Consider the following 24,295-nt stretch of genomic DNA (forward strand, 5'->3'; position numbering starts at 1 on the left):
CTGACCTTTGGGAAGTATTTTGACATGTACATGGGTACCTTGGTCGTGTAGTGTATCTTGTAGACCAGGCCCATTGCAAGTTGCTGTACTCTGTCGTCTACTCTAAGCCATCCTAGGTTGTCAAAGTGGGCAGGGGTGAGGTGGGTTCTAGGAGTAAGGTCAAGCAGTAGTCTGACCAGTTTGTTTTGAGATGTTTGTAATTTTGTTTTTAGCGCCTTTGAGGTGCTTTGGTACCATGAGGTGCAAGCATAGTCGTAGTACCCCTGAATGAGTGCTCCTGCCAGAGTCTTCAGGGTATTCTTGTTTACCAGAGAGGAGATCCGGTACAAGAATCGAGTTGGTTGGTTGACTTTTTTATTACATTGGATGCCATTTTGTCACAGGAGAGATTAGCCTCTAGGATGGAACCCAGGTAGGTAATTTCATCTTTCCTTGTGACAATATTGTCACCCACTGTAACTGAGAAGCCGTCGGTCTTGCTGAGTTTGTTATTTGAACCGAAGAGAATGGACTCTGTTTTGCCCATGTGTAATGATAGTTTGTTATCAGCGAGCCATATGCAGATTCTGCCTAGTTCCGAGCTGAGGGTTTTTTCAACCTGTAACTTGTTCTTGTCAGAGACCAGCAGGGCTGAGTCGTCCGCAAACAGGAACAAGTTGCAGTCACAAGCTGACGACATGTCATTTGCATAAATTAGGAACAGTAGCGGTCCTAGTATGCTTCCTTGTGGAACACCACAGCTCACTGTGAGGGGGGGAAGAAGGTTGTTGTGAGTGATCAAGTAAGAGAGGTAGGGAAGGTGGTGGTGAGTGTTCAAAAAGCCAGAGTCAGCCCACAGGAGGCAATGAATGACTCATAGATTAGGTTTGGATAGGGTGGTGATCAGGGGCGGATTTAGGATTGTAGAAGATCCGGGGCTTAGCCCAGATGGGCCCCCCTTCTTTTTTTTTTTTTTTTTTTTTTTTTTGGGGCAGGCAAGGGGTGGTTTGGAGGGGGTCCGGCACAACCCCCTCCACGACAGATTTTTTTTGAATTTAATGAACCTGTACGTGCAATTACCTGCAATATAGAGCCTTCAATCTTGACCAATAAAGCTGCTCTTTTCACTATAAAACTCAGTTAACCATAACGTAGTTATGGTTAGATTTATATATTGGGGGGGGATATATCATATTTTTCATATAATCAAAAAGTGGTGGAGCAAGATCATACCTTTGTTCCCCCAAGTTCAATAGTGGGAGAGCAGAGATGCTCCGAATGCTCTTCGGAGTGCTCTTATGGCCAGGCGTCTATGATTCACTGATACAAAGTAAAATAGTGCAGTGCAATAAAATAGTTAGTCAAATAGAATAAAATAATGCAATAGTGCATTGCAATAAAATAGTTATCATCGTATTTTTTCGGGAGGCCGGTAAGGAGTGCATTACAGTAGTCGAGTTGGCTTGAGATAAAGGCATGGATCTGGTTTTCAGCATCCTTTTGATTTATAAATGGCCGTACTTTAGCTATGTTTCTAAGGTGGAAGAATTAAGTTTTTGTCAACTTGTTGATTGTGATTTAAAGCTTAGGTCTGAGTCTACCATAACACCAAGACTTAACTCACTCAAATACAGTTAGCAGCTGGATAGACCACAGATGGAAATTAGCTTCTGCTAAATCTGGTGCAAACATATTTTCATGTAACAATGATGAATTGTAAAAAAAAAAAAAAAAAAAAAAAAAATTATTTTTTTTAATTTTTTTTTAATTTTTTTTTTAAATAGATTCGGGGCTTTTCAGAATACATCCGGGGCTTGAGCCCAGGTAGCCACCCCCTAGCTCCGCCCCTGAGTGGTGATGTTAGGGATGGGGTTTTGTTTTGTGTGTTATGGGGTTGAATGGATTGTACAGTATGTGGCGGTATGCGCCTTTTGTGGTCGCGATCTGCCATTAACTCATGGAAGAAGAAGAAGAAGAGTTACGAGCCACGAGGGGCGTGACGTCATCTAAGATGGCTGTGCATCACTGTTACAACCATATCTATGGTTACAACTAGCAGCAAACGTCGCTACAGCCAGGCTGTTTACAATGCGGGAGCTTTTAACTCGCTTCTCTGGTACAAAACCGCTATCAAAGGACAAGTTAAACAACACATTTGTGATCGGTCACCGTCAACTCCTCCGTGCAAACACTTTTAACCCAATTGTGAACCAGCTCACGGGTGTTCCCTTTGTTGTGAGTCGGACCAGAGACATTGTTGGATACAATGAAACGAGTCTCTTGCTAACGTCTCTGTGGCAGGACTGTACTGGACCAAGACTTCACATCTGGATCAAAACGTTCTTCTTGTGGAAACAGATCAGACTGTGGACACCACAACATCTGTAAGTACAATTATGTTCACATTGTTTTCCTCTTATTGCTCCTTTCTTGCAGCAGCGGCTCGAAAGGAACTGTTGCGGCTCCTTTACATGTTAGCCCCTTTCGAAAGCTCGGCGTTGCTAATACACATTTTAAATAATTTTCATAAACTGGTCAACACAGCTTTATTTCCTGCGCATGCGTTGTGATCACAGCGCATCAGGCAGCTAAAGCCGTTTTGAGTAGTGTTGAGTGACCAGTTTATAAAAAATATTTAAAATGTTTATTAGCAACGCCGAGCTTTCAACCCCGGGTTTGTGTGTGAAACCCTCTTGCAATTGTGAGTACCTTTGACATCTCTGTGATACATTTAGAATGAACAGTTCGTAAATAACCAGTGAATGTTCCGATGGCTAGTTTGATTGATTGATTGATTGAAAACTTTATTAACAGATTGCAGAATGGGTACAATACAGTACAGCTCAATACACACAATTGTTAAGGGGATGCAGACCAGAGAAAGACTTTCGTCTTGTTTACATCAGGGTCCCCCATTTTCAATTCATCAGGAAACTGTTAGGTCGAGCAAGTGACTGCTGTATTCAAAGCAAGGCGTGCATCAGCAGTCACGAAAGGGGCTAGTACATGTAGGCTGTCAATGAAAAGGCCGCGAGGCCAATGTAATAAAAAAAGGCAACCAACAAACTCGATTCTTGTACCGGATCTCCTCTCTGGTAAACAAGAATACCCTGAAGACTCTGGCAGGAGCACTCATTCAAGGGTACTACGACTATGCTTGCACCTCATGGTACCAAAGCACCTCAAAGGCACTAAAAAACAAATTACAAACATCTCAAAACAAACTAGTCAGACTACTGCTTGACCTGACTCCTAGAACCCACCTCACCCCTGCCCACTTTGACTACCTAGGATGGCTTAGAGTAGACGACAGAGTACAGCAACTTGCAATGGGCCTGGTCTACAAGATACACTACACGACCAAGGTACCCATGTACATGTCAAAATACTTCCCAAAGGTCAGTGAATACCACGATCACACAACACCAGAGGAAGCTCCACAAATCAGGGCTGTACGCTAAGCTTTTTCACTAGGGGCACACTTGCCCATAAATGAGAAATTTAGGGGCAAAGAATATTTTTTAGGGGCAAATTTTTAAATAACTATTTTACCATTATAGTAGGGCTGGGCGAGATATGGCCTCTAAATGATATCGCGATATTTTGACATTTCCTCTAAAGCACTTAAAAATGCTTGATTTAACCCTTTGATGCATACAGTCACGCCAATATGGGATTATAATAAGTCCCTGCAACATATGTTTGCATTATTAAACCATGAAGATGCTTTAAAAAATTATTTAATGAAAATGTACTAAGAGTAGTCTACTGACACACTAATAAAAAAAATTATTTACATCTAAGACAATTTATATAAAAACTCTTGGGTGCCTTTTACACAGTACTGTGTTTTCTATCCACTTTAGCCAAACACACACACACACATATATATATATACACACACACACTACTGTGAGAAAATAATAATCACACAGACTTAATGATTTTAGAATATTTCAGATAATGAAATTAAATGTTTATATCATCAACTATCCAGTTAGTATTTATACTGTGTGTAACATTTGGCTACTTTAAATCATTGAATGTAGAGAGAGAGAGAGAGAGAGAGAGAGAGAGAGGGGGGGGGGGCGAGAACGAACAAGAGAGCCAGCCCCCCCCTTCGGGTTTTGTTCTAGGTTCGCGTTTTGATCGTCTAAGCTGCCGTAGGTGATGACGTCACACTCGAATGTAAACAGGAAGAGATGGAGATGGAGACACACAGAGATCGAAATTGAATGATATACAGAAATGAATAACCAATAAGTTTCAAGTTTCAAGTTTCTTTAATAGTTGTCATACAGAAGTACAGAATACTTTCATACAAAATGCTTCTTACTGTTACGCTCCAGAGACTGTGCTAGACAAGATAGTATCAAATAACATAGTATAGCATGTAATTTAGAAGTAGAAAATGAGGTCAGTGTTCAGTATAGACATATGTACAATGTTCGATGCAGAATAGACGTAACTGAGTTATATAATATACAATACTATGCAGTGTACTAATGTACAGTACTATATAGTGCAAAGCAGAAATGGGATGAGGTACAATTTAGGTACAATTTACAGTAAGGTGTACGAGTTGTAGTGCAATCCTTCATCAATAAATATAAAGTGTGGGGAGTGGGTGCTACAGTGTGTTTGTTTAAAGTGAGTGTGTGCTATAAAGTGTGTGGAGTGGGTGCTACAGTGTGTTTGTTTAAAGTGAGTGTGTGCGTGTGGATGTGTGTGCTATGTGCGTTTGATGGTTGTTGTTGTGTAGTGTTCATTGTTCGTTTAGCAGCCTGATGGCCTGGGGATAGAAGCTTCTTCTGAGTCTTTCTGTGCTCGCCTTGAGACTCCGGTATCGCTTGCCTGACCGCAGCAGTTCAAAGAGGCAGTTGTTCGGGTGACTGGAGTCTTTAATGATTCTTCTCTTAGCCTTGCCCCTGCACCGCTTGTTGTAAATGTTCTGGAGGGTGGGGAGCCCCCCTCCAATTGTGCGTTCGGCTGAACGTGTCACTCTTTGTAGTCTGCTTCGGTCTTGTGCAGTGCTATTCCCAAACCAGGAGGTGATGTTGCCAGTCAGGATGCTCTCTATTGTACATGAGTAGAAGTTCTTAAGGATCTTCTGACTGACTTGGAACTTCCTTAGGCGCCTGAGGAAGAAGTAGAGGCGTTGTCGTGCCTTCTTCACAACACTGTCAATGTGTGTGGTCTAGGGCTGGGCGATATGGCCTAAATATGATATCACGATATTTTCTGACCTTTCGGCGATACACGATACGCATCACAATGTTTTTCTTTTTTTCCCCAAAATTCATTATGAGGCTTACCAAGACAGTATTTGAGTTTGCAAGCTAACATTAAAGACAAAATAAAATACCCATGCATTTAGCATTTTTATATTATATATTAGATTTAGATTATTGGATTATTAGATTATATATTGCATATATTTAGCAATGAGATATTATATGATTTAGATATGAAATATGATGAATTGAAAATGGGGGACCCTGATGTAAACAAGACGAAAGTCTTTCTCTGGTCTGCATCCTCCAGTCCGCTGTTGACTGCTGTTCATTCAGTCGGCAAACAGAATCATTTTGATTGACAGTCGCGTCTGCCAATTACGTCACATCGCTTGCACCCGCCCTGCTGTTCTTAGCACCAATCGGCAAGCGCGTATTCATTTTTTACTTCCGCCATTGGAGAGCTCAATGACAATAACAATGGCAGCGGTAGCTCGCCGCGGCCGACGTTTAGCTTTTAGCTCCGCAGAAGGACTAAACGACTGGAGGCATAATGATTTTACTGCAACGGATGTTATAATAAAAGCCTTTCCATACATCTGTCTGATTGAAAACTTTATTAACAGACCGCAGAATGGGCACAACTGAGTCAGCACGGGCTGAGATATGAACGACTAATGCTTGCTATATCTAGGTCGACCTCGGTCGTTGCTATGTAAATACGCTGATGTTATTGAAAGTGTAACTATATAACGTTAATGCCACAAAACGAATGCCTTTGTTATCATAAGTAGTAACTTTTGATGCAGTAGTGTGTGTGTGTGGGGCGGCGCTGTTCAAAAGTGTCAACGTGTGGACCAGATTGACGCGACACAAGCCTCTTGGGCAAAACATCACGATATCCACGATACGTTTAAAAAGTGTATCGTTAATGAACTGTACCCGATATTTATATAATATCGTCATATCGCCCAGCCCTAGTGTGGTCCATGTCAAGTCCTCGGATATGTAGGCTCCGAGGTACTTAAAGCTGTTGACTCTCTCAACCGGTGCCCCGTCGATGCTGAGGGGGCTGTAGTCCTTGACCCCCGACCTCCTGAAGTCCACAATCATCTCCTTTGTTTTGCTGACGTTCAGGGAGAGGCTGTTTTCCTGGCACCATCCCGCCAGGACCTTGACCTCTTCCAGGTAGGCCCTCTCGTCGTTGGCAGAGATCAGGCCCACCACCACTGTGTCGTCAGCAAATTTGATGATTGTATTGCTACTCCGCTGAGCCACACAGTCGTGTGTGTACAGGGAGTAGAGGAGGGGACTCAGAACACAGCCCTGGGGGGCCCCTATGTTGAGGGTGATGGATGAGGAGGTGCAGTTGCCTGCTCTCACCACCTGGGGTCTGCCCGTCAGGAAGTCCAAGACCCACTGGCAGAGGTCATAGTTCAAGCCCAGGTCCCTGAGCTTGGCTATGAGTATGGAGGGGACTATGGTATTGAATGCCGAGCTGTAGTCGATGAACAGCATTCTCACATAGTTCCCCTGCCTCTTGTCCAGGTGTGATGCTGCTGTGTGCAGCACATGGGCTATGGCGTCCTCCGTGGACCTGTTGGGGCGTTATGCAAATTGCAGGGGGTCCATGTTGATGGGGAGGGAGGAGCAGATGTGAAGTTATGTTTAAACTTCTGTTGTCAAGCGTTGTCAATATAACCCACCCCCTTTCCTCACGAATGGAACTAGTCTTGTGGAGTCCGCTTTGACCGTTTTCCAGGGTTAGCAGAGATCGCTAGTTAGCTTAGCATAATCCTAATGGATACCTTGGTTAGAAGCTACCGTTAGCTCATTGCTCGTGTCAATTAAATTGCATGTTATTAAAGGTCCGCGCTGGTCTGTCTAATGAAATTACAACCGCAACATTATATTGCACTGTACAGCCCTGGTTGTAGGCTAATGTTTTACTACAATTTGTATGGATTAATTTAGGAGTGAAATGCGAATGAAGGGTTGAAATCACCACTCGCAAGCTTGCCCCCAGATATTATTTTAAACTCGCACGGACCAAATTAGGGGGCAATTTGCGATCATATCATCGCACTGTACAGCCCTGCAAATCATGTTAAACCCAGATTCGGCTCAAACAAGGGACTAAACACGTTTCGCAATTATGCCACATCAGTGGACGAATCCTCCTGGAAGCCAACGGAAGCCAGGCTTCCCCATTATTAAAATATGAATTAATATGAAATATGAAAAAAGAATTATATAAAAATGTATATAGTTTACAATAATAATAAAAAAATCATTATTTTTCATCTCTGTTATAATATTTTTTTTTGAAATGTCTCCCTCTTCTCCTTCTCACTCTCTAACACACTGAGACACAGTGCACTCACTGAGGCAGTCACTGTGCTCACTGCAGCAGAGGAGAGGTGTCTTTCTCCAGCTGCCACCATGTGATTCATGTATGTGGAGTCCAAAACCAATACTAGCCAATAAGATTCGAGCTGACTAAAGCCCTTCCCACACCTTAAAACGGGTCTGTCAGCAAACTAAGTACTCTAGCCTCTCCACATTTGCCGCCCTGGAGGTGTGGGAAGAGCTTTACTCAGCTCGAATCTTATTAAATCTAGCCGATGGAATAGTATAGCTGTATGTTTACACTTGAAATGTGTATTTTTATTTAGTGTGCATTTTTATTTTGTCACAATATTATTTGGCTTAAATATATATATATATATATATATATATATAAAAATATATATATAAAAAAATAAACATTTTTTATTAAAAAGAAATTGGCATCCCCAGTTATTTTACCCACGCAACGCCACTGTGCCACATCAATGTGGAACGCCTTACCCACAGCTGTAAAGGAATGTGAATCACTACCCACCTTCAAACACACTCTCAAAGAACACCTATACGGGAGACTGCAATTCGAAACTGGCCCCTACAAATGTCCTAACCCAGTTGTACAGTAAATGATTTGTCAGTATTCCAATGTACAGTGTACAGTGTCCCCCACCCCCCCCCTACCCAACGCCCCCCACCCCACCTACCCAACCTCCTCCAATGTACAGTTTCTACGTCAAATTGGACACTTTTTGTATCACAAACAGTACTGTATTTGCAAATCTGGTATGTCGTAAATGTATAGATGTAGCAGTACTGTCTATCTGTATGTCATGTGTGTCATATATGTTATGATGAATTGAAAATGGGGGACCCTGATGTAAACAAGACGAAAGTCTTTCTCTGGTCTGCATCCCCTTAACAATTGTATGTATTGAGCTGTACTGTACTGTACTGTACCCATTCTGCAATCTGTTAATAAACTTTTCAATCAATCAGGAGTAAACACTGTGATTGTATCGTATAATAATGCAGTTCCACGTCCAGAATATGCTTTAAAACTAGGGCTGACCTTCAAAGCTTTTTTTGGCAATCGAAGCTTCGGGGCCGAGCTTCGATTTTAATTTTTTTTTTTTTTTTTTTTTCTTATGTTGTGGGACTTGTACAGCACTTTCATAAACGTTGTTGTTTTTAAATGTGCTCTATAAATAAAGTGGGTTGGATTAATTAATTAAGTAGCCCCTTTCGTGACTGAGCCAACAAGGTTTCACTCGGCTGTGTGATTTAATTCAAGGTGGATCGCTGTTGTCGTTTGAACAACTTCAGATTTCATGGGAACTACCAATCCCCCAAATCAAGAATGTTTAAGATGAATGAAGTAAGATTTTGATTATTTGAAATATGGCCTGTGTAGACTAAACTATGCACAGAATTATGTCAGTCTACAAGGTCCGGATTCTACATGGTCCGGCGATGTAGACCTTGTAGACTCCACTACAGACCTATTTTGTTTATTCATCCCAGTATCTTTCTTTCTTATGTGTGGAATTCTACAAGGCATGTAGGTGTATATGTATTTGAGGATGATATCCTTCAAACAGACAATAGTGATGATATAATTTGGGCAGTGCTGAGCTGGGTTACTTTCCTCCAGTGTATTTGTCCCCCGGCCCCACCCAATGGCCCCATGCATGCGCGCGCACACACACACACACACACACACACACACACACACACACACACACACACACACACACACACACACACACACACACACACACACACACACACACACACACACACACACACATTTAGTCATTTAGCTGACGCTTTTATCCAAAGCGACTTACAAGTTCTGTACGACAAGACAGCAAGAAGGGTACAACTCTATCAGCTGAGTAACAATGTTTATCAAAGTGTTGCGTGTTACAGTGTAGGTTAGTTTATTAGGAAAAGTGCATGACAGTAAGGTTAGTCACGGTTAGATAATTTTTTTTAATCATTTCAGATAATGGTTGAAGAAGTGAGTCTTTAGTCGACGGCGAAAGATTGGACGGGATTCGGCTGTCCTAACTGGGATGGGTAGTTCTCACACACACACGCACACGCACACGCACACACAAATCGAAAAAAAAAAAAAAATGAATTTTTTTCTTTTTTTTTAAACTTCGATTTTTTTTTTAATGTTCGAAGCTTGTGCCATCGAACAAAGCTTCGAAGCTTCGAAGTATTTAAGACAGCCCTATTTAAAACTATTTATTCTTTCACTTAATGAAACACATGTACATACATAAACAAATACTGTTGCGATCTTGCGTTACTTGCACACTTGCAATTAGGGATGCACCGATATGAAACTAACACAACTAACTAACACAATCGGCCGATACCGATACCGATATTTGTGGCAAAAAAATATATATATTATAATAATTTTTTTCTATATAATAATTATAATTTTTTTTATGAAACTATTGTATATTTGTATGTCTCTAAATGTTTTGATGAATTGAAAATGGAGGACTCTTATGTAAAAAAGCCGAAAGTCTTTTTCTGGTCTTCATCCTCCAGTCCACTGAGCTGTACTGTATTGTACCTAGGGCTGTCCCCGACTAAGGATTTGGATGGTCGACTAGGATTGGCCAAAATTTGCAGATAGTCGACTATTGGTCGACTTAAAAAAAAAAAAAAAAAAAAAAAGTATAATATACGTTTTTTTTTTTTTTTTCATTTGGGCTGTGGGGGGTGCTTAATGTCTGAAGGAGTCCACTGAAGGCTTATTGTCCTCTGCAAAAGCATGCAATTGGTCCACTGATGGATACATCTTGATATTTGTCTAGTCTAGTGTGTTCATTAGATGGGTGAAATTAGGCCTGCCGCAATAAGCAATAAATCGATTAATCGGCGCAATAATTAAAATGAATGCAATGATTTTGACGGGCGCAATTAATTGCTATTTGCGCGTTTGTTTTAATGAGGCGGAACCAGTACCCCTTGTCAGTCACTCTCTGTGTGGGGGGCCGCTGGCCTTACTACAGAGTACAGCACGGGAGCTCCGTGGGGCACTAGCAACGCCACATAGCTTAACTACATTTCTCAATAGTGTTGCTCCTTTTAACCAAGTAGTGTTCTTTGTAGTGTAGCTATTTTTTAGACCCAAGTAGTTTCTCGCTACTGCCCGGAGAAACTGGACTGCTAAATAAAGATTAAAGATCTAGCGTTGATGCTATCAACATTAGCTAAATAGCTAACAAACGAAATACAACGTATAGCATAGCTAGCTACAACACAGAATAACGTTAATACAATTACATGCATCATTGTTTACAATGATCGGGTGGGGCTAGTCAAAGGACTGGACACGGGGACAAGTTAAACATGAATTAATTTATTATAACAGGTAGTTTCGAGTCGTGCCTACACACCACAGGGCTACTATTCTATTATATACGGCTTTGACGCTTCCTCCTCATCGTTGATTGCCTGTAGTAGCTGCATCTAACGTTAGTAGCTAACGTTAAAACTAACCTAAAGTTAGTTGTTCACCAACAATCTCAACATTTGTTTTATCATTAGCTCAAAAACACAGAACCGGACGAGACAAGTTGTCCGCTCAATACGTTCTGCTAGGATAATAACAACAATACTTCCGCTCCGGACCGGTGGGTGGGTTTCAAAATAAAAGTCTAAAACACCGGAAAAGATGTTTATTTTGTACAGCGTTTTCCTCCACGAGTACTCGAGTACATCATGTGATCAATCGATCTGGATTATTTTTGCCCATCCCTAGTTTATCCTGTGCTGAAGTCTCCATTCCAATAGAGATAGTATATATTTTGGTGTTTATTTGATTATTGTTTCACTGCCTTTTTATTTATTACGTTTCCACAGTTTTTTCTTCATACTTTATTAACATTTTGTACATGGTACCGCAAGGTACATTAATAATAAATGTACATGTTAAAAGGATGATACAAAAAGCCAGACAGAGGGCTTGTTTCCAGTTTCAGTTTGTTTTATAATAAACAATTAAACTGAGCATTTTTTTATTTAGGATATTTAAAATATCTTCCAATGTTAAATAAAGGTTTATTGCACTTTGAAACGGCTTCCTTGCATTATTATGCTATTATTATATTAGTAAAAATAAATAAAAAGGTTAATTGAAAACTTTTGGGAAATACATTTCTCAAAAAAAAATCTCAAAACCGCAATAATATCGCTTATCGCAATATTTTCTGGGACAATTAATCGCCCAGCAAAATGTGTTATCGTGACAGGCCTAGGTGAAATCCTCTTTCAGTGCCTCTGTGCCTGTTTTCATAGGCAGTTAGCCTCTGGTATGCGTGCCATTAGCGTTAGCCACGCTTCTAGGCCTATTTTCTTTTGGAAAGAATGATAAAAAAAAAAAAAATTAATACTTTTTTTTTTATTTTTATTTTTTTATTATATTAGAGGTTGGCCAGTCGACTACGGCCCCTTTCGACCGATTAGTCGACTAATCGATTAATAGGGGTCAGCCCTAATTGTACCCATTCTGCAATCTGTTTTTTTTTTTTTTTATTATATTAGAGGTTGGCCAGTCGACTACGGCCCCTTTCGACCGATTAGTCGACTAATCGATTAATAGGGGTCAGCCCTAATTGTACCCATTCTGCAATCTGTTTTTTTTTATTTTTTATTATTATCTTCTTCCCCCCTCCTTTTTTCCGATTTTTCTCCCATCCCACTGTTAGTCGTTATGCCAATTCCCAACCCCCTTCCTGGTTGTTGCGCACTCCCCCCTACTGTTGGTCCGGGAGGCCGGAGACTGTCGCATGCTTTCCTCCGACACATGTGCAGCCAGCCGGCAGCCAGCCTGGCAGCGCAGGTTCTCACCGGGAGAGTGTAACGTGTGGAAGGTCACACTACCTCCCTCCAGATCCTACCCTCGCTGTGCAGGCGCCCCGACCGAACTGTAGGGGTCGCTGTCCACAACGCCCAGGACCCACCCATCAGCTTTCCCACCCCTAACACTGCCAATTGTGATAGTATGAACGACCAGCCAAGCTGATAGCAACGGCGAGAGCTGGATTCGAACCCAGCGTCTCCAGCGTTGATGGTGAGCGCCTTGCCCACTACACCACCTAACCCCATTCTGCAATCTGTTAATAAAGTTTTCAATCAATCAATCAGACAAATGTATAGAAAAGCTTTTATTATAACCATATAACAAAAAATTATATTGTTTATGAAAATGTTTTAGCCCTATGCTTGACTATTATTTTAGGCATGGCAACAAATAAAATAATAATAATAAAATGAATAAATAAAATATTAAATAAATAAATAGGCTACACGTCTCTCTTTTTGTGTTACAAATTGTGCTCACCGATATGAACATAGGCCTCTTTACTTACTTAAAAAAAGGAAACATCAAGAAATATGTTTATGGTATTAATTCCACCATGCCATTTGTGTTTTTATTTTATAATGCTCATGTGTCATGATTATTGCTGAAGTCTGAGTCATACAATACTCACTGGCTTTCAAAAAAGTTTATGAGTTTTAATAAGAGAGCACTATCTCGACTGTGTGGCTCAGCGGAGTGACAACACAATCATCAAATTTGCTGACGACACAGTAGTGGTGGGCCTGATCTCTGCAAACGACGAGAGGGCCTACCACCTGGAAGAGGTCAAGGTCCTGGCGGGATGGTGCCAGGAAAACAGCCTCTCCCTGAATGTCAGCAAAACAAAGGAGATGATTGTGGACTTCAGGAGGTCGGGGGTCAAGGACTACAGCCCCCTCAGCATCGACGGGGCACCGGTTGAGAGAGTGAACAGCTTTAAGTACCTCGGAGCCCACATATCCGAGGACTTGACATGGACCACACACATTGACAGTGTTGTGAAGAAGGCACGACAACGCCTCTACTTCCTCAGGCGCCTAAGGAAGTTCCAAGTCAGTCAGAAGATCCTTAAGAACTTCTACTCATGTACAATAGAGAGCATCCTGACTGGCAACATCACCTCCTGGTTTGGGAATAGCACTGCACAAGACCGAAGCAGACTACAAAGAGTGACACGTTCAGCCGAACGCACAATTGGAGGGGGGCTCCCCACCCTCCAGAACATTTACAACAAGCGGTGCAGGGGTAAGGCTAAGAGAATCATTAAGGACTCCAGCCACCCGAACAACTGCCTCTTTGAACTGCTGCGGTCAGGCAAGCGATACCGGAGTCTCAAGGCGAGCACAGAACGACTCAGAAGAAGCTTCTATCCCCAGGCCATCAGGCTGCTCAACGAACAATAAACACTACACAACAACCATCAAATGCACATAGAGCACACATCCACACGCACACACCCACTTTAAACAAACACACTGCAGCACCCACTCTCCACACTTTATATTTATTGATAAAGGATTTGCACTACAACTCGTACACCTTAATGTAAATTGTACCTCATCCCATTTCTGCTTTGCACTATATAGTATTGTATATTAGTACACTGCATAGTATATTGTATATTATATGGTAACTCAGTTACGTCTATTCTGCATCGAACATTGTACATATGTCTATACTGAACACTGTGACCTCATTTTTTACTTCTAATTTACATGCTATACTATGTTATTTCATACTTATCTTGTCTAGCACAGTCTCTGGAGCGTAACAGTAAGAAGCATTTTGTATAAAAGTATTCTGTACTTCTGTATGACAACTATTAAAGAAACTTGAAACTTGAAACTCTCTCTCAACCAAAGCAATGCAGGTAGATGGCAACAGAACTATTTTGATTGACAGTCGATTCTGCCAATTACGTCACACCGCTTGCACCCGCCTCTGCTGTTCTTACCACCAATCGGAAAGCGCGTATTAGTTTTTTACTTCCGGGAAGTCCGCCATTGATCTGCATGCGAGAACCACAACAAACTAATAGCTAATAACGCTAGCTCCCCGCAGGCCACGAGTAGACTACCAGCGCTCTGCAGGATGACCAAACGAGGCATAATGATTTTACTGCAACGAATGTTATAATAAAAGCTTTTCTATACATTTGTCTGATTGAAAACTTTATTAACAGATTGCAGAATGGGTACAATTCAGTACGGGCTCTCTGAGCAAAGGAAGGAAGTGAGAGATATGAATGAGTAATGCTTGCTATGTTCGGGTAATATGCTGATGTTATTGAACGTGTAACTATATAACGTTAATGCCACAAAACGAATGCCTTTGTTAATCATAAGTAACTTTGATGCAGTAGCTTGTGTGTGCAGGTCGCTTGACTGAAACTTTTTTCAAACGTGTGGACCAGATTGACGCGACACAAATTGACGGATATTTATCGGCCACTGCCATCGGCACATTTGAGCTTATAGGCCAATGGCAGTCAACAAGGCACTTATCGGCCGATACCGATACCCGACCGATATAGCGGTGCACCCCTACTTGCAATACTTGCAGTCAATAGAAAATATACGCTCCCTGAAGTGCCTGAACTCACCCCCCCTCTCTCCTGAGCTCACCCCCTCTCTCTTGAGCTCACCCCCTCTCCTTTTTTTTTATCAACTTTTTCTCCTCTGTTTCTATTTTTTTCCCATCCCAATTCCAATGTGCCAATTCTTCCCTCCCCTGTCTTGAACGTTGCTCGCATATGCCCCCCACTGGCCGGTTGTAGGGAGGATAGAAGCCTTGCATCACGTATCCTCTCCAGTACACGAGGAGGCAGCCTGTCACATCTTTTCACCTGCCAGCGCGGACTCTCATTGGCGAGGTGTAACGTGTGGGAGGCTCACACTACCCCCGCCATTTGGCGTCCCCAACCGACCTGTAGGAGTCGCTGTCCACAACGTCCAGATTACCACCCATCGACTTCCACCCGCTAATTCTGCCAATTGAATTAGTATGACGGCTGGCCCAAGCCGGAGGCAACACCGACAACCGGAGTCGAACCCGGTGTCTCTTGCGTTGGTTTGATTGATTGATTGAAAACTTTATTAACAGATTGCAGAATGGGTACAGTACAGTACAGCTCAATACATACAATTGTTGAGGGGATGCAGACCAGAGAAAGACTTTCGTCTTGTTTACATCAGGGTCCCCCATTTTCAATTCATCATAACATATATGACATACATGACATACAGATAGACAGTACTGCTACATCTATACATTTATGACATACCAGATTTGCAAATACAGTACTGGTTGTGATACGAAAAGAGTCCAGAAAAGAGAGTATATACATTTGACGTAGAAACTGTACATTGGAGGAGGTTGGGTAGGTGGGGGGGGGGGGGGGGGGTGGGGTGGACTGTACATTGGAGGTGGGTGGGTGGGGGGGAGGTTGGGTAGGAGGGGTGGGTGGGGGACACTGTACAACTGTACAAGCAAAACTGTACATTGGAATATTGACAAGACCATACTTGGTCATTTACTGTACATTGGGGGGGGGGGGGGGTTGTGTTAGGACATTTACAGGGGCCAGTTTCGAATTGCAGTCTCCCGTAGGCGTTTTTGAGATTGTTTTTGAAAGTGGGTAGTGATTCACATTCCTTTACAGCTTTGGGTAGGGCGTTCCACATTGATGTGGCATAATTGCGAAACGTGTTTAGTCCCTTGTTTGAGCCGAATCTGGGTTTAACATGATTTGTGGAGCTCCCTCTGGTGTTGTGATCGTGGTATTCACTGACCTTTGGGAAGTATTTTGACATGTACATGGGTGCAGGTGACGAGCGCAATGTCCGCTGCGCCACCCAGCCGCCCTCACCCCCTCTCTCCTGAACTCACCCCCTCTCTCCTGAGCTCACCCCCTCTCTCCTGAACTCACCCCCTCTCTCTTGAGGTCACCCCCTCTCTCCTGAGCTCACCCCCTCTCTCCTGAGCTCACCCCTCTCTCCTGAACTCACCCCTCTCTCCTGAACTCACCCCCTTTCTCCTGAGCTCACCCCCTCTCTCTTGAGCTCACCCCCCTCTCCTGACCTCACCCCCTCTCTCCTGAGCTCACCCCCCCTCTCCGTAAAATGTCAACACCAGTTAAAAGGAGAATGAAATCCTAGGGCTGCAAGCAACTAACGATTATTTTGGTAGTAGACTAATCTGTCGATTATTTTTTCGATTAGTCGACTAATCTAACGATTATTTCTGTCACAGCCTCCATCTCTGCTTCCTGTGGGCGCGGCTCCTTTTCCGGGCTCCAGGCATGTTTTACCTCACATGCTCAAGTCTGTGAGGTAATAAATAATGACTCATGAAACATTTGAATTTGGATCTTAAGCTACTTGCTTAATCAAATGTATTTTAATAAACATAAATACAATAATCAATCATAATGAAAACAAATTAAATAATACAAATTAAAGTGCAAGTTTAAATGTAAAGATAATGTGCAAATAATGTTTTAAAAGTAGCAGCCTCTGCCCCAGCACCATGGTACTGATGGGGCTGTTAACCTGGTCCAGGAGGGTGACGTGGATCCACTCACTAGGCTCCACCATCTCCAACAGCTGTAGGGGGAGAGGAGAGGAGGATGAGTCAGATCAGACAGACTTCTAGGTATTTTGTTTGCGATGTTTAAGTGAGAGGAGTTGTGTGTGTGTCTTATTACTCTGATGATCTCCTGCAGGGGAACACACAATTTACAAATGACAGCGTCCATGAAGGAACCTGTGATTGCATTGCTATAGCACAAACTTATAAATCATCAGATATAAGATAGCTAGCACTAACGTTCCCTGTCTCTGCAGTCTTGCCTGCACTTAAGTCCAAAAAAAAGCAACTTTCTTCAACTGAAAAAAAAAACGTGGACGGAATTGCGGAATTGACCAATAAAAATGGAATCAACTACAAAACGTGGAATATTGCAGAATTTGGCCTAATCTGGACTGAAATTCAGTTTTTGGGTGGAACGTTAGGTGCAAAGCAAAACATGACCGGGGACCGCTGCATGTTACACACAACACAGCAGTGTCCAAGCGTCTGCCGTCTGGCTGCTTTGATGTTAACATCGTCAAGAAGCTAAGAAATTCCGCAATAAGCCCTAAATTCAGAGCAGAGCAGTATCCTAATGACTTTTATGCCTCCGGCGATAAGGTGTTTTGCAAATTCTCTCAACGTTCCGTGGACTGGACCTAGGGCTGGGCGATATGGAAAAAAATCATATCGCGATAACGATATGATAATTTTATTTTATTTCTCGATATCGATAATTATCAAATTGTTATAAGTATAATTTTTTTTTTTTTTTTTTTTTTAACAACATATGTATGTTTATTTTGCAGCAATTCTTTGTCATTGCCGCCATCTTTAGTGTTACATCCCCTCACACTCCAGTTCTCAGGCTGCAGCTGGTTTAAAAGCTAAAGTAAACCGGCTTCTCTGCTGGCTGTGGCTCCAGAGGAGTTGAACAGTTCTGGCTCTGCTAGTTTATTTTCGATCTTTTGGCGCTTTTTTGGTGGACAAACCACCGCACATGTGCACTGTGACTCGTGACTGGAGTCTAGTTCTGCTAGCACACATAGCCTACTGTGTACAGACGGTTTCAAAATGTATTTTAAATTAGAAAGCAAACAAAATAAATGGACAAGAGAAAAAGAAATCTGAATTAGGTCAGTATTGTCATTTGGACAAGCAAAGCCATTACTTTAAGTTGCAGGCAAGAAAGACAAGTCTGTCCACTGTCTCTGGTTTTAAAACTGCCCTGTTGCAGGTATAAAAAAAAAAAACGATTTTTCGATTTTTTTTTAATTTCGATATTCGATATCGATTATTAAAATATATCGCGATATTTATCGTTATATCGCCCAGCCCTAACTGGACCCGCAAAAACACGTGCGACACTATTGTGATTAAATAGCTAACGTTACAGTACATAGGACTATAGATGGAAATGATAGCTTCTTGCTAAATCTGGTGGACCCATCCATTTGTTTAATGCAAACGATTGTCATTACACTGTCCTTTATAAACCAAATAAACTTAAATAGCTATGTAACGTTACAGTACATAGGACTATAGATGGAAATGATAGCTTCTAGCTAAATCTAGTGCACCCATCCATTTGTTGAATGCAAACGATTGTCATTACACACTGTCCTTTATAAACTAAATAAACTTAAATAGCTATGTAACGGTATATCTGACCATACACTTGAACAACAGACAACGAGACACACTCTGGAGGCTGAACTTGGGGATTCTGAATGGGGAGGATCTTGTGAATCAGATCAGGAAGGAGATAACCGAATCTATTAAAAATAATGTGGACAGCCGAGTGAAACCGACCATCCTATGGGACACAATCAAGGCAATTATGAGGGGAACCTAATCTCAAAGACCGCACACTTGAATACGTATAGGCAAATGAAATATGATCAATTACAGCGAGACTTGAGAAAACTTGAGCAACAGGTGCAGGGGGGGGTGACAGGGAAGGGGATAAAATCACAGCTCGAGGAGATGGGAAAAGGAGAGCTAGAGAAGAATTTAAGATACACAAAACAAACCTATGAATCGGGCCCAAGGGCAACCAAGATCTTAGCAAAACGACTCAGGGCCCAGCAGAGTAGACATTTTATCCACAAGATCAGGGAACCCCAATCAGGAGAAGCGACTTATGAACCTGAAGAAATCCAACGTATATTCAAGGAATACTATGAAAAGTTGTACTCACAACCCGAGAACCTCAAGAACTTCACCACTATGGGTCTGGGTCTGGTGTTGTGAGCGGCCGGCTTCCCAGTGAGCTCGCTCAATCTTAATGCCTCATTGAAGCTTGAGCTTGTCCACAAGAACGTCCTTCACCTTTTCCTCGTTTTGCGCCCAGGTCTCCCCAGGCTCCTCACCGATGCCGTCAAGAACCAAGTTGCTCCTTTTCAATTGTCCTTCTGCATATTCCATTTTGTCAACGACAGCTGACAGGCCATCACTATTTTTCAAGATGTCGGCTTGCATAGACTTACAATATACAGACTGTTTCACATTTTGAGTTTTCATATCATCTACATCCTTTTGAGTACATTTAATACTAGACCTGATTTCCTGAACATCCCTTGTAATGGCATCCACTCAACTTTCACAGAGTGGATGATTATGATTAGCCCCATAGGCATAATAGTTGGGAGATACTGAGAAAAGATCACTCTGAGACTAGTCTGGAGTGAGCAGTAGATTATATATAGGCTACTGTATTGTGCTTGAGGCAGAAGATGCTTGAGGCGTGGGTTAGGGTTAGAGCACTTGTTGTGATGCACCCGGTGGCTGTCGGGAAAGTGAACTAACAGCCCACTGAAGAGCAGTGAAGTTAATTGCAAGTGTGTTTCTTTTTTGATCCACTTTTTTTCTCCCATTTTCTATATTTTCTCCCATCCCAATTTCGTATCATCCAATTCAACCCTCCCCTGTCACGAACGCTGTTTCTTGCCTCCCACAAGCCGGCTGCAATGTGGACTAAGTCATGCATAGCACAAGTCCCCTCCGGTACTTGAGGTAACAGCAGTCGCATCTTTTCACCTGCGCAGCTCGATCTCTCAGTGGCGAGGAGTAACGCGTGGGAGGCTCACGCTGCCCCCGACACTTCCTGATTCTACTGCGCAGGCGCACCAACCGACCTGTAGGAGTCGCTGTCCACAACGCCCGATCCCCACCCATCAGTTTCCCACCCCCTAATACGGCCAATGTGTATTAGTATGAACGACCAGCTAAACTGAAAGCAATGTGGAGCGCTGGGCTCGAACAGGCGAGCCCAGCGTCTCCGCATTTGTGGCGAGCGCCTTGCCCACTACGCCACGTAGCCGCCCTCAAGTGTGTTAAAGCCAAAGTAAAAAAAATTGTGTTGAAACCAGATTAACGAGATAGATTAGCGGAGAGCCCGTGTGAAAAGGAGGTGCGTAATGAGCACATATGTGTTTTCGGAGAGCGCGGGGCGCTTGAATCTGCAACTGCATTATGATTTATGAACGCCTATTATTGTTTACGCTCCGTGAAGCACTGTTGTGATGTTGCTCTGCTGCTTATCGCTATCGGTGGATCCCTAGTAGAATGCAGCGCGTTGGAATAACATCGCTTCTTCTCAGGCAAGTCTCTGTTCTAAGAGAGTGAGTGATGAGGAATGAGGGCCATCTCATCTGTGTGGGGTAGTTAGGGACTCTGTTCTAAGAGAGTGAGTGATGAGGAATGAGGGCCATCTCATCTGTGTGGGGTAGTTAGGGACTCTGTTCTAAGAGAGTGAGTGATGAGGAATGAGGGCCATCTCATCTGTGTGGGGTAGTTAGGGACTCTGTTCTAAGAGAGTGAGTGATGAGGAATGAGGGCCATCTCATCTGGGTGGGGTAGTTAGGGTTAGGGAGGGTACACTGTGTAGGAGGTCATAGTGCAGGGACTCTGGGGACCATGAGGTCATGTGTGTTATTCAGACTATATGATGGGAGGAGAAGCTATGGGTGTAGCCTCTCTCTCTCCACTGTCTTTATCAGGACTCTTCATTCATCAGAACTGTTGTTTTTACGCTGTATTATTAATCTACTATTAGGAATGCCCCGCTCGATCGGCCAGCGATCGGTATCGGCCGATATTCAGTATAAATATGAGATTGGTGAATTCCGATAATGCTTTATTTTCGCTGAGTGTGAAAACCGATCGATGACACGTGCGAAAAACATGATCCAATTCTCAGCGGAGTTCTCACTCGCTCTTCTTTCACAGGCACACACACACAGCTGCTGCTGCTGCACGTCTTGCCCCTCCTCCCCCCCTCCCAGACCCATGTCAACATGCTCCGGCATAGTCGAGTGCATGAGCAGCTCAGAGCTCCTCTTTTAACATAACAAACATTAAACAAAATGGCCCAGTCGACTATTCACTTTAGTTTAATACATGAGGCGTTGTCTAATGTTATCTAGCTACTGATAGCTCCTGATATCAACCTCTGATATCAGTTTGGTATTTGTTTTCGCAGGTGCTGGCTAGCGTTGGCTAACTAGCTATCGCTCCGTGAGCTAACGTTAGCTACCGAGCTAACGTTACTGTTTAAACAAAATGACAGTCAACTATTCACTTTTAGTTTAATACATGAGGGATTGTCTAACGTTATCTAGCTGGCTAGCTACTGATAGCTCCTGATATCAACAAATGCTCTGGCAATAGTCGAGTGCATGAGACCTCCGTTAGCTAGGTAGCTAACGTTAGCTCACGTTAGCTCACTGTTTAAACGAAATGACCCAGTAAACTAAATAGTTCACTTTAGTTTAATACATGAGGTGTTGTCTAACGTTATCTAGCCGGCTAGCAGTAGCTACAGATAGCTCCTGATATCAATGTCTTATAACATAATTGACATTATTCGTTTTTGCAGCTGTTGGCTAATTAGCTATCATGCTTCATAACTGAACAACATCTTATACGTTTCAGACCCTGTTAGTCAAGTTGAACTATCGCTCTGAGGGCATGCTGAATGTGATTTGACCAAAGCAGAGTATACACACAGACAGTGGAGCTGTTTGCAGATAGCGATAGGGATGGGTACCTTTCACATTTGAACCGATACCGGTACCTGTGAATCGATACCGGTACCCAACGGTACCTTTTTTCGGTACTTTAGTCTCAAGAAATTTAATTTACCTACCTCAGTCGTAAAAAAAAAAATCCAAACTACAATTTCGACAGTTTTCGGCTTGTCATTGCTCCGACTGCTTTGTTGTTGAATCAAGTCAAATCCTAGGTAAGCATATATTGTGCGTGTGAACGTTGACATGAAAAGAAAAAAGTAAAAAAAAAAAAAAAGTAAAAAAAAAAATTAATTTTTTTTTCTTTTTGGTTTCTCACTTGATTCGATACTCGGTAGTACCGACGTGTTTCGGTTCGGTACCTCAAAAGTACCGAATTCGGTACCCATCCCTAGATAGCGAGCATTTTGACTTGTTGCGTGGTGGCGATGACTCGCAGATAATACAACTACAAGTATAATTATATAATATATATATATAAAAAAAAAGTATATATTTAAAAAATAAATAGAAAAATGTGTAAAACCAAAAACGATCGGTATCAGCAGTGTATCGGCCGATATGGCTCATAGACGATCGGTGATCGGTATCGGTGGCAAAAAACTTGACCGAGGCATCCCTATCCCTATTAGTCCCCCACTATTCCATGACTCTTGCAGTGTTTCCCACCGGATTTTCAGAGACTATGTGGGGTGAACCTCCGACCCTCTAGGGGTGTCCGGGGGCATGCCCCCCCGGATTATTATTTTTTTGTACATTTTAAAGTTAAATGCATCAATCTGGTGCACTTTGAGAGCAAAATAAAGAGGCTAGATCTAGATGAAGTTTGTGCTCAAAACTCAAAATCGACTAGACTAGTGCTTCCCAATCCTCTCCTCGAAGCACCCCAGCCGTTCAATGTATTTGTCACTAGAGCATACATCTGAGCCATCAAAGAAATTAAGCAAAAGTGGTTACCTGTGTTGAACTGGTTTATTTTTTTGAAAATAAAAAAATATAGTGGATTACTATTACGACTACTACCACTGCCAATACTACTGATACATCCCTATTGGCAAACTTTATATTTAAAAAAATTGTAAAAAAAATTGTAAAAAAATTATATATTATATATATTTTTTTTAATTAAATTTAATACAACTGTGGCAGGACTAATTAGACTGTGGCGGGCTGCCACAGTCTAGGTAATTAATGGGAAACCCGGCTACTCCCGTCTTGATTTTGTTTTTCTTTTCAAGTTGATAATTTGATAAATGATATTTTCAGCCTACAGCATTTCAGCCTACAGCATACTATGGTGTGTGTGTGTGTGTGTGTGTGTGTGTGTGTGTGTGTGTGTGTGTGTGTGTGTGTGTGTGTGTGTGTGTGTGTGTGTGTGTGTGTGTGTGTGTGTGTGTGTGTGTGTGTGTGTGTGTGTGTGTGTGTGTGTGTGTGTGTGTGTGTGTGTGTGTGTGTGTGTGTGTGTGTGTGTGTGTGTGTGTGTGTGTGTGTGTGTGTGTGTGTGTGTGTGTGTGTGTGTGTGTGTGTGTGTGTGTGTGTGTGTGTGTGTGTGTGTGTGTGTGTGTGTGTGTGTGTGTGTGCGCGCGCTCGTGTCACTCACAGTCAGTGGAAGGGTCTGTGGGTGACCAGAGGTCTAATGTTGACTAAGAGACCGCTATTGTGCTCTTGTTGTAATCACTCATTACCTTTTTAATGTGTGATTAATGTTTTTATTACGTTTTAAATGCAGCTAAACAAAATTCGTTTTTTTCTCATCTTCTGTCTAGGTAGCCTCTGGTTCTGAAGCTGGGATCCTGAGGAGCAGTAGACGTTCTGTTCTGCGTGTTGCTGTAGTAGTACGTAGCGAGCTAGCTGTAGCAGGGACCATGGCACTGTCCTACAGGAATGACCTGGTCAAGTACAAGGAGATCGATGAGGATGAGATCCTTAACCAGTTGTCTGCCGAGGAGCTCAAACAGCTGGAGCCGGCCCTGGAGGAGATGGACCCTGAGGTAAAGGCTCGGTACAGCTGCCTGGCACAGGTTTTTTTGGCACAGGTTTTTTTGGGTCTTGTGATATGATTTAAACTTTTCAACTCATGACCGCAGAACTATAAATCGATCCACCGGTAGCTTGCTAAATCCAACAGCTTGTCCGAGCAGAACGACTCGCACAATATGAAGGCTTTGTAACCCTAAGGTTTATAGCAGGCAGCTATCAGTGTTTCCCTAGATTTGTTTTCAGGGATGTCATGATTTGAGATTTTGATG

This window comes from Notolepis coatsorum (assembly GCF_963971535.1).
Source record: "Notolepis coatsorum genome assembly, chromosome: 8".
Taxonomy (NCBI): Eukaryota; Metazoa; Chordata; class Actinopteri; order Aulopiformes; family Paralepididae; genus Notolepis; species Notolepis coatsorum.